The following is a 12,088-nucleotide window of genomic DNA, read 5'->3' on the forward strand; positions in this document are numbered from 1 at the left end:
CCAAATACTCCCAATGAAACTGAGATGGCTTTTATCTTTCGCTTGTCAATTATAGATGATAATGAGCCTTCATTCCGAAACTCAACACCTTTACGTCCCATAGCGGCACACACCCATCCCAGGGGACAGCTAGCTGAATTATTGATGGTGAATCAGATAATGTCCTCACGGAGAGCCCAGTGGCCCCAGTCTGTCGGAGGCACATCTCGTTACAGCTCACCTGATCTGTTCATCTCACCCATTACCAATCTGACCGGTGTCCTGCCTGGTAGATGGCTGTATTGGACAGTTCTGTGTTTTGGAAATGAGCTTTGAGTCATGGCGACATGGGGAATAGACTAGTGGGGGTCCAGAGTCTTTGGATAACATTTTGTGTCTCCTTGTTGCCAAATCTCAATCAAGGTAAGTTGCGTATTTACCGTTTCCTTTTTGATCTAGGTGGGCGTTCAATAAAGTGGGCCCACCTCCAAAAGACCCTGATGCTGTGTTATCTCTGTGTTCTGCTCCTTTCCTTTAAAAGAGTTTGATCCTGTTAAATCACAGCAGCCTGTGCATCTGCTCTCTTGGATTCAGACGGCTCATCTCGTTAGTTCTTTAGTCTTACTTCTGAGATTTGATGCTGGGCTAACACATCTGATAGTTGTGGACGGCTGTTACGCTACTACATCACTAAAATGTCGAATCCTGCTAGTCTTCAGTGATCTGTAACTAGTCTGATCCTGTCAGACCTCGGTGTCCTGCAGTATTAACTTCACAGACGGATCCTGTCAGATGTCATTGTGTGGGATCTTCTATCCCTTTCCTTCAAAGAAGTGAAATAATGGCAGTGCCCTGCAGCCATACCTGCTAGAGTCAGACCCTGTGTGATTTTGGTGCCCTGCTCCTTTCACTTACATCCATCTTTGATTCCCTTGCAATTCAATCCTATTAATACTTCAGAAAGAAGTGGCATCTGGTAACAGGATTAATTGGTGACAGTACATCTGCCAATCTGATCAAGTTGTGTCCTGCAGCCTTACAGTCACAGTCCGAGTCTATTTGAATCAGCCTAATCTTCCACATGTCACTCTCAGGAGTCCTTTAAGGGGTCAACAATTTTTGCTCATTGGCTCTCTTTATTTTAATATCTAGAGTCTTTTGTTGAGCCTCCGTAGTCTGCAGCTTGCATTCTTATCCAAATGACTCTAAGCATTAAGGTGTTTTCTACTAAGATCATAATCCTTACAGATCTCATACTCTCTTATATTTATTTTCCTGGACTGGTTTACCTAAAATAATTGTCTCAGATATTGATATTCTGATATTTTCTCTCTTTCCCAAAAGTGTTAAAGCCTGTTAAATGTTTGATTTCTAGAACTCTGCCTGTTGCAGTCTTGACCCAGTTAGATCTCGGTGTCTCATAGGACTACACTAGGAGTTGGATTCTATCTGATGCTATTGTTCTATAACAGTTCAACAGTCAAATCCTGCCAGCTGTGCCATCTTAAGGCCCATCTTGACTCTTTTCAGTTTCTTTCCTAAAGAGTCAGATCCAATTCAGGAAGAAATAGCCCGAAGCCTTCCTGCTTTGTATTCTGATTGTGTCGAGTACTACTACATACTGGTTTCCAGTAAACACCCGCTCCTGTTAGACCTCTTTATATGACTTTACCTTCTTTCAAAAGACTCAAATGCTAGTAGATTTCAACATCTTACACCCGGACCCTTTGTAGTCTGATCCAGTCAGATCTCCATGTTCTGCAGAATTAACCTCTGTTGTGGGATCTTGCTTTGGGGTTCCTTAATTGGATTGGCTGGCACAGCGCTGACTCAGTTATGGAATGGCCAATAGGGGGAGGCAGCTGGATGGCCGAGGTCTCCAGGAATCTGAACAAATCCAAATCCTATCGTGTGATATCATCTACTATTGAATTCTGCTCTGTACTTGTAATTTTTCTATTGCACTATTATATTGTATTGATGATTACTTGTCTTCTGTTCTGTGTATTATACGGTACTAGCCAACCCGCGGCGTAACATACGCCGCATAATTATGTATTGATGGATGAACACTTGCTGAACGACACAGTTGTCCAAATGGGGTGGGTTTGTGGATACCACTGTGAGTGAATGAAAAGATGGACCTCTGGAGAGAGCAACATACAATTGTCCGTGACTGAAAGCGGGATCGTCTGTGACGATGGAGGCCACGCTGGTGAAAGTTACTTCATTGGTAGGGATAAGTTTCAGCACTTGTTCATTAAGGTGTACCGAGTCTTCGTTGTTGACGCTTAATATAGCTTGCGTACTGAGTTGTTCTGGAGTTACAGTTGAGAAACACTTTTTTAATGTCTTTTAAGCACAGGGAAAAAAAATGAACATGTGAAACATCTGTAATGTAATAAGCCACCAAGAAAAGTAACATTGCAACAATGCACGCTACGATTTGATCGCTGTAAACAGAAGTGAAAACAAAAATCGAGGCCAGTGCATTCTTTAACTGCCTTGTAGTGCAATGGTAGTGCTGCTGTTTTGCAGTAAGGAGACTGTGGAAGATTTTGGGTTCGCTTCCCGGTTTCTCCCTGTGTGGATAGCGCTTTGAATACTGAAAACACCGGTATATCAATGTAATGAAGTATTATTATTCTTATGCGTCCAGCGCTTTCTCTCTCGTGTGTGTGTGTGTGTGTGTGTGTGTTGCTCGCTCTCTCTCGCTCGCTGCACGTGTTCCTGCAGGCATACCAGTAAGTGAATGAAAAGATGGAACTCTGGAGAGAGCAACATACAACTGTCTGTGACTGAAAACTGGTTTTGGCAAATACATGCACATCTTTTTGAAAGTTTGGCCCTGTGCCTTATCAATTGTCATTGCAAAGGCAAATCTAACAGGAAATTGTCTTCGTGTTAAAGTAAAAGTCAAATTATCCGCGACAAACAAACTGTTTTACACGCTGCATACCAACTATGCCGCATAATCACGCCGCTTTTTTAATGTTTTTTAAGCAGAGGGAAAAAATGAACATTTGCAAAATCCGTAACGCCGCTTTCAGCAAGTACAATGCACACGCGTTTAATTTGTCAGCCACTTTTTGCCAGCTGTCTTTTCTGGTTTGGGCTGCTTTTGCAGTGTTACCGCTTGTGCATATTAAATCTTGAAATCCTTCGAGTAACTAATTAACTAACTAACACCCACCCACCCAGCTTGAGAGAAAAAAATGTGCCCGTTCTTTCATCATTTTGTTGCAGCCTATCAAAGACTTGCTGATCATGTTTTCTAGACTCAATATACAGTGGAACCTCGGTTCACGACCATAATTCGTTCCAAACCTCTGGTCATAAACCGATTTGTTCGTGAACCGAAGCAATTCCCCCATAGGATTGTATGTAAATACAATTAATCCGTTCCAGACCGTACGAACTGTATGTAAATATATTTTTTTAAAGATTTTTAAGCACAAATATAGTTAATTATACCATAGAATTCACAGTGTAATAGTAAAAACATTGAATAACACTGACATAAACACCCAGGCTCCCTGCTCAGCTGCATGCGCTCTCTCTCTCAGCAGCACGTGAGCCTCCCCAGCCCCACCCCCCCCCCTCTCTCTCTCTCTCTCTCTCAGCAGCACGTGAGCTTCCCCAGCCCCCCCCCCCCCCCATCTCTCTCTCTCAGCAGCACGGGAGCCTCCCCAGCCCCACCCCCCTCTCTCTCTCTCTCTCTCAGCAGCACGGGAGCCTCCCCAGCCCCACCCCCCTCTCTCTCTCTCTCTCAGCAGCACGTGAGCCTCCCCAGGCCACCCCCCCCTCTCTCAGCAGCACGCGAGCCCCTCCCCCTCTGTCTCTCAGAAGCACGCGAGCCCTCTCTCTCTCTGTAACATTGCAGCAGTTGTATAAACACTTTTTTTTTAAATGAGTTCTAACCACAAGTGAAAAAAAAGGAACATTTGAACAAATCCGAACTTTATTTAAAAGCCAACCAAGATAGTAACATTGCAGGAGTTCACCATTTTTAATCAGGCGACTGACAGTAGTGGAGTCAGGCACAGAGAAGGTCAGCTGCTGAGAAAGCGTCTTGACTGTTGCAGGGCGGTGAAGCAGGTGAGACGCTAAAGAAAAAGAGGCACAGGGTTTATTGGTTTTTAAAGACTGCTTCCTTCATTGTGTTTTAACCTCAGTTTTAAAGGATTGCGCGGCTCTCTCTGTAGCGCTGCCTGTGTGTGCCTCTGTCTCTCTCTGGCGCCGCCTCTGTGTGAACCAAGGTTCCACTGAGGTTGACTACTGAAAAGTCAACGTGGCTCAGAGCTGCATGTGGACTGTGGCACAGACAAACAGAAATGACGGCATGTTTTCCGAGGCGTGGCGTCCGAGTTGGTGGGCGTGGCTCTGCGAGTTGTCATCGTATCCAATGGTCTTAGAGTTGGTGGGCGTGGCTCCTTCCTGCGTGCGCCATGGGTGTCTTACTTGTCGGCGGCTTAGTGAATCCACGCCCCTTCCGGCGTGCTTTCTATGGGTGGCTACTCGTCTTCCGGCTTAGTGAATTATATATATAGATTTACCCCTTTTTTTTGACACCCACTGCACGCCCAACCTACTTGGAAAGGGGTCTCTCTTTGAACTGCCTTTCCCAAGGTTTCTTCCATTTTTTTTCCCTATAATTTGGGAGTTTTCCCTTGTCTTCTTAGAGAGTCAAGGCTGGGGGGTTGTAAAAAGGCAGGGCCTGTTAAAGCCCATTGCGGTACTTCTGGTGTGATTTTGGACTATATAAAAATAAATTGTATTGTATTGTATGATTTTTCCTCTAAAGTGCCAAATCCTCCCAGGGGGAGTCATTAATGTCACGAGTTATAGACAGAAGGCCCTTTGACAATTTGAATGTGTTTTGTGTCAATCATGTCGCACAGGGATGTCGGTTGTATTTTCCCCTTATAGTCAAGTAGGGATTGAAAATAACATGGCTGTGGTTCTCTATTCTGAATTTCTCATTCCATCGTGTAGTCTGGCATGGGGATATTAGTTTACATTACTGTCACATGTACAGAGTAGTATTATTATTTATTTAGTAGACTCCTTTATCCAAAGAGACTTACAAAGCAAGTTATAATACAGACAGGAATGATTAGAAGGAGCGGGTATCAAAAAGCAACACAAAACGAGATAAAAACCGAGCTAGAGGGAGTCGTACTACTAATACTACGTTGTATATCATTATACCCACAGTTAGACTAAAACACACATCAGGGTCCTAAACTTTACTTTGAGCAGTCCCAAAATATTTAAAGAAAAAGTGTGTTCTCCAAAGACACCTAAACATGAGTAAATTGGGTGAAGTTCGATAGTCAAAAGTGAGATCATTCCACAGCTTTGGAGCATGAATGGATAAGCACTGTCCAGTCTTGGCACATCCGAGAAAAAGAAGGATGGTAAGCAGGCAAGCACTGGCACAACGGAGAAGTCTTGAAGGGATATATGGAGAGACCAGAGGTTGGAGATATGGAGGTGCAGAACCATTCAAAGAGCCATAAGTCGAGATGAGGGTTTTGAGCTGAATCCTTGCAGAAACAGGAAGCCAGTGGAAAGGCTGAAGCAGAAGAGGATTGGGAGTGAAAAGAAGAACAGAGAATGCCAGCTGAGCAGCTGCAGTTGAAGGAGGCCTCGCCCCAGAGAGTTGCAATGGCACAGCTGAGAGAGAAACACTGCCTGAATAAGGAGTCGTGTGCCATAATTAGTGAGGAAGGGTCAAATCCTTAGAATATTATAAAGAAAGAAGCAACAATTGGGTTATTGAAGAAATATATTTAATTAATGAAAAATAGCTGTGCTACTGTACCTGTCAAAGAGGGGCTGAAATCTAAGTGATCAGCGGTTCATTAACATTGGCAGTGCACTATGCCATGAATATGTCTGTTATATGCCACTTGGCATGAGGTTTGTAAAAAAACAGTGTTAATGTCTGTGATGTGCCATCTGTTGGAATAACAAATGCAATGCATTTTATTACTAAAAATGGTTGTGATGCACCATCTTTTGGAATGACAGAAACATACTAGACAGATACACAGACAGACTTCTGTTTGTCATTTGGTATGGGATTCGTAAAAGCAGTGCTAATGTCTCCAGTGTACCAACTGTTGGAATGAGAATATGTGTTGTGCATTCTTTTGGAATGACAGAGGCATACCAGACAGACAGTTATATGTCATTTGGTATGGGATTCATAAAAAGCAATGTTCATTTTTGCGATGCATGATCTTTCAGAATGAAAAATGCAATGCATTTTATTACTAAACATGTTTGAGATGTTTGCGATGCACCATGTGTTGGAGTGACAAATGCATTGTGTTTTATTATTAAAATGGTTGTGATGTGCCATCTTTTGGAATTACAGAAACATATCAGACAGACAGTTATATGTTATTTGGTATGGGATTCATAAAAAGCAACGTTAATATTTGTGATGTGCCCACCTGTTTGTTGGAATGACAAACGTAATGCATTTTATTAGTAAAAATGGTTGTGATGTGCCATCTTTTGGAATGACAGAGACATACCAGACAGACAGTTATATTTCATTTGGTATGGGATTGGTAAAGAGCAATGTTCATTTTTGTGATGCATGATCTGTCGGAATGAAAAATGCAATGCATTTTATTACTAAAATATTTGAAATGTTCACGATGCACCATGTGTTGGAATGACAAATGTAATGCATTTTATTACTAAAAATGTTTGTGATGCTCCATCTTTTGGAATGGCAGACATAGCAGCCGGATGGACACACAGACACTTATCCTTTTATTTAGGTGGGTGATGTGTTCAGAGTCACAGCATGATATTTGACCATGACTGATGGTGAAAGGGAAACATCTTCAGGAGAGACATCTGAGGAAGGAAGGCAGAATCAGAATAGGCAAATATAGGATGTCAGACTTTGGAAGGTTAAGTTTAAGATGATGGCAGAGAGACAGCTGGAGATCTGGGGTGAAACCAGTGGGGTGAAAGAGAGAAATGAGAGGAAGACCTGTGCATCATCAGCACAGAGTTGGTAGGAGAAGCCATGAGAAGTAATAACATTGCCTATAGAGCAATTGTAGAGAGAGAGAGAAAAGATAAGTGGACCCAAGACGGAACCTTAAGGCACATCTGCTAGAGGAGTTTGACCAGGAGATACCAAAGGGGTTGGTCAGAAAGATAGAACTTGAAGCAGTCCAACGCAGAACCACACATTCTGAGTTTATCGAGTAAAGAAATGAGTGGTGAGCAGTATTGAATGCCGATGAAAGGTCAAGAAGGATAAGGACAGAGGAGATAGAAGCAGCTCGAGCAGATCTTAAAGTATCTGTGACAGAAAGCAGCAGAGTCTCGGTACAGTAATCCTCGCAGAGTGCAGTGAAATTCTTACTTGCATGCGCTCATCAACATGCAACACGCTGCTACTCTCCTGTGCCATGATTAGTCAGTAGAACTACCTTACCTCAAAAATGCTGTCTTCCCTATGAAAAACGTATTGACCATTTGTTTTTGGAAAAGTAAGCAGCCATCCCTCCTCAAGTACGATCCTGCCTGATCTTTGTACTGTCTAAACAGACTGATCCTGGTACAACACAGGAGCCTGCAGCTTCACTATTTTACAATACAATACAATACAATACAATACAATTTATTTTTTGTATAGCCCCAAATCACACAAGGAGTGCTGCAATGGGCTTTAACAGGCCCTGCCTTTTGACTCTCTATGAAGACAAGGAAAAACTCTCCAAAAAAAAACCTTGTAGGGAAAAAAATGGAAGAAAAAGGGTAAATACAACACAATACACAGAACAAAAACATAAGTCATCCTCAATACAATATTATAGTGCAATAGAAACATTGCAGGTACAGAGCAGAATTCAACAGTAGATGATATCACACAATAGGATTTGGATTTCTTCAGAGATTTCCTATTCAAATGATATCAACACTTAATCCCGAGTAGTTTCCCAAATAACAGTCTCATCCTATTAAACCTTTTTATTCTTTAAAAATTCTTTCCAGACTCGAATTGTCTCATCCCTGTTGCATTACCTGTGAACAGCTCAGCTCTATTCAACTACAGCAGCAGCCTCAAAGTACCCAATCCTGATCTGTCCTTGAGCTGTCTGATGACGTCACACCCTGCTATTCTGCTACCTTCAGTCTTAAAAGCATGACCCCCTTAGGAGAGCTTTACTCTCATGCATTTGAATCTTGCCAAGTGACATTTTCACATCACTGCATCCTTGCCCTACATCCTGAACTCCGATCCAGTCGGATTTTGCTATTCTGGTGGATTTTGTCTAATTTGCCTGATCCTGGCTGGATCTCGTTATAACGCAGTCTTGATTTATAGACTGTGATGCTCGGAAAAGTTTGTATTCTACTTCTTTACCCATTGCTCAATTTTTAGATGTTGATGCCACACAGCCACATACAACTCTCTTACAGCATTATCCCCAGGATCTGGCCCAGTTCAATCTTTGTATTCTGCTGCTTTTCTTTAAGGAGCTGGGCCCTGCTAAGCTATAGTGGCCTGCATTCTCATCATTTCAAGTCTTGGTGTCCAGTGATTCCCACCCAAGTGTCTTATTCTTTAGTTTTGCTTCAATTTCTATCTTGATTTTCATTTACTTTCCATCCAGAAAATCCAATGCTGCTAGAAATTCATATTCTCCACCATTTCTCAAATACTAGTTTTCATCGAGTGACACCAAACACAGCAGAGCCCTGGGTTCAAAAGCTACTTCAGTCATTTATCTTGTGGAGTTTACACAAGGATTTTCCTCACACATGCCTGGTAACTGGTACCCAGTGCATGAGAGTGGGTCTGTGTGTGTCCAGTACTGCTGAGAAGTAAAGGCTGCCATTCTCCAAACTGGGTTTGAAAAGGATGGTACATTTAAATAAGGACAGCTACCAGTGTGTGTAATTCAGAGAGAGAATGAGCAAGACTTAAGTGTCTGTTGAGCTGGCATAATAGTGGGCACCTTGTGTGCTGGAAACAACCATCCTGCAGTTTTACACACATCCCTATGTAGAATAATAATAATAATAATAATAATATTTATTAAGGCAAAACCAGTCCATATGTGAAAAGAGGCAGAAGAGATGTGAGCCAGCTGGTGTGGCACTGTAATGGTGTGTATTCATGGCACACAATAGATTTGTTGAAATTGGTAATAACTGAAGACTTAATCATTTTTGTACACCAGGGGCATTTTATGGCCTCAATATACCCCTCCAAGTTTTTTAGACCGTTCAGGCTCTACCACCTAAGATTATCCGAGTCTGCGAAAGGTTTGGGAATATAAAAATAAAACCGCCATTCAGTGGACTCCCCAGAAATCACGTCATTTTAATGGAGTGTGTGTGGGACGAGATGCAACAAAATATTCCAAGTACAAAATCCATCAGCAGCTACGAAAGGATTCGCCCTGAGCCAGCCTCTCTTTGCAGCACTTTTAATAGCTTGCTGTGTCCATCGCGTAAAGAATTAATGTAAATGAACTGACTGTGAGACAGGTGGACCCAACAAAGGTACCATGAAGTGACTACCCTGTAGTCTCATCCTGTAAGATGGCTCTGCTGGCAGGTGGTGGCTCCACTAGCTGATGTCATCAGAACCTGCTTGATCCCTGACTTTCTTTACTTTCAATCCTGTACAACTGAGATTTGAAATGTAAAAGCAGGTATTGTCACTGTCGGAAACTCTCAAATGATTCTGCACTAATGGAGTGTATTGACAAGGCGGGAGGAGGAAAGGGACAAGAGTCAGGTGGAGCACTCTGAGAATTGTCTGCAACTCAACATCAACAAACTAAGGAACTTCTTAATGACTTTCACTATAGATCCTCTATGTGGACGCCATTCATGAGGTGGTGCACTCTACTTGGGGGTCCACATCAAGGACAGGCTGGTAATACAAAACAACTTAAAAGACTACATTCCTTTATCGTGAGTAGTGACATCTTTTACATATTCTATTACTCTGTGATGGCCAGTGCAGTGTGACATCACTTCACAGGAGGCCCACCGAATCAAAAAGCTGATCAAGAAGGCAGGCTCACAGGGCCATCTTACCACCTGGGCAGGGTAGTGTGCTGGGGCCCCTGTTTTGATCGCAAAACAGAAACATACATTGGCATCAGAAACATTGTGGGCCCCTATGATCCTGGGGCTCCCGGCCAGTGCCCATTGTGCCCATATATTAAGACAGCGCTGACTGGTCAAAACTGATGGCCATGATGAACAATGCTGCACATCTTCTCTCTGACCACACTATGACTGAGGACTTTTCACCAACAAATTATTCAACAGAAGTGGGTGAAGAAACACCATGGGGGCTCCTTTATACCAATGACTTTATGATGCCTCACTGTAACTTAAAAACAGCTTTTATCCAAAAGCAATCATGGCCCTGAACTCCAAATAAAACTGTTCCATATCATTCTCCCAATGTGCAATATAGACCTTAAGTCAACCAGTGAAATTTGTATATGTAAGAAGTGCAATTTGTATATTTTGTAAAGTACTTTTATTACTATTCGGTTTGTTATTATTTTCTCTCTTCTTGTCTTTTTAACTCTTATGCCTCACACTGTGTCGACTGCACCTTCAATTTTGTTGTTCCTTTGTAAAAGTGACAATGACAATAAAGATCTATCTATCTGATTATTAGCCAAGTCAGAAAATATTCTTCCTTTTGATAACTCTTTGTGTGTGTTTGAGGGGAGCTGTAGTTGTTATATTTCTTTAAACTTCCTCTTTGGATAAATAAAGTTCTATCTAACTATTACATGGGGCAGAGTGGTGGCTCTGAGACTAGGGATCTGCACTGGTAATAGGAAGGTTGCCAGTTCAAATCCCGTAAACACCAAAAGTGACTTTACTTCATTGGGCCCTTGAGCAAGGCCCTTAACCTGCAGTTGCTCCATGCTGGGTATGACGTTCATCTGCATCCACCCCTGCATGTAGGCCCTTCAACCTGCAGGGAAAAACTGGGGGGTTGGTGGCCAGCCACCATAAAAAACCTCACCCTGGTCCCATTCCTTCTGAACTGGTGTGGTGCTGAGGTGTCACCCGTTGCATGGCTGCACTTGGGTCCTAATCTGGGATCCTGAGTTGGTTCGTTATGTGGTGGGTATGGCAATGCGTGGTATCAGCGTCTGCTCCTAACCACTCTCTCTCCTCTATTACAATATTTTACATCTATGTCATGTAATCCTGTCAGATAGAAGTATCCTGAAGCTTCGCAGCCTTGCATGTAGATGTGTAAAGTGTACGGTCCTTACAGTTTTCCGCTGAATAGCCTGATGCTGTAAGACCCTGGTGGCTTAGTCCGACCGTCTGGACTCTGATCCTGATACACTTTTAGTATTTTGCTATTTTCCCCTCTGCTGTCAGACTACAAAACTCTGTTCTTTCACTTGATTGAATCTGAGCTCTGTCAAGTATAAGGCTGCTGCGTTTTTCCACTGAATAGCCAGATCTGCTTAGACTCTTAGCTTGACCTCATGGCTTCTGGTCCTGTTAGATCAGGCAGTGTCGCGTGGTTTCCCCATTTGCAGTAGAGTTTCTCATCTCAGTAACAATGTGTAGCTGATGATTTTCCTTATTACACATGAAAATTATGATATCCTGTTACTGCTCAGTGATGGCTGAATACAGAAGTCTTCCTCTGGTACTATGGAATATATAATAGACCAGCTATAGAGAATGCTACATGCATATCTTAAGTAGACAAATTGCATTCCTTATCAATACGCACTCTGCAAACAAAAGCAATGCCACCTCTGACCCACACGAAGCAGAGCACACACACCCTTGGATGTTATGGATGTGAAAGGTTGCTGCATGTACCTCAGTGCTAACTTTCTCTAACTCTGTTTAAATGATTCCACCTGTTGGCCCGACTTCCTGGACCCTGATCCTGTCAGAGCTTGGCATTCCGCTGCGTATTCTCTAAACCGCCTGATGCTGTTTGATCTCACGGTCAGGATAACATCAGCTCTGAGTGCTCTGTAGTCATTCTGTCACTCTAGGCGCTTGATTCTGCTAGCATATGCATTTTTGTTTTTTGAGATCATTATTGCAGAAG

This window comes from Erpetoichthys calabaricus, chromosome 9 (assembly GCF_900747795.2).
Source record: "Erpetoichthys calabaricus chromosome 9, fErpCal1.3, whole genome shotgun sequence".
In the NCBI taxonomy this organism is placed as follows: Eukaryota; Metazoa; Chordata; class Cladistia; order Polypteriformes; family Polypteridae; genus Erpetoichthys; species Erpetoichthys calabaricus.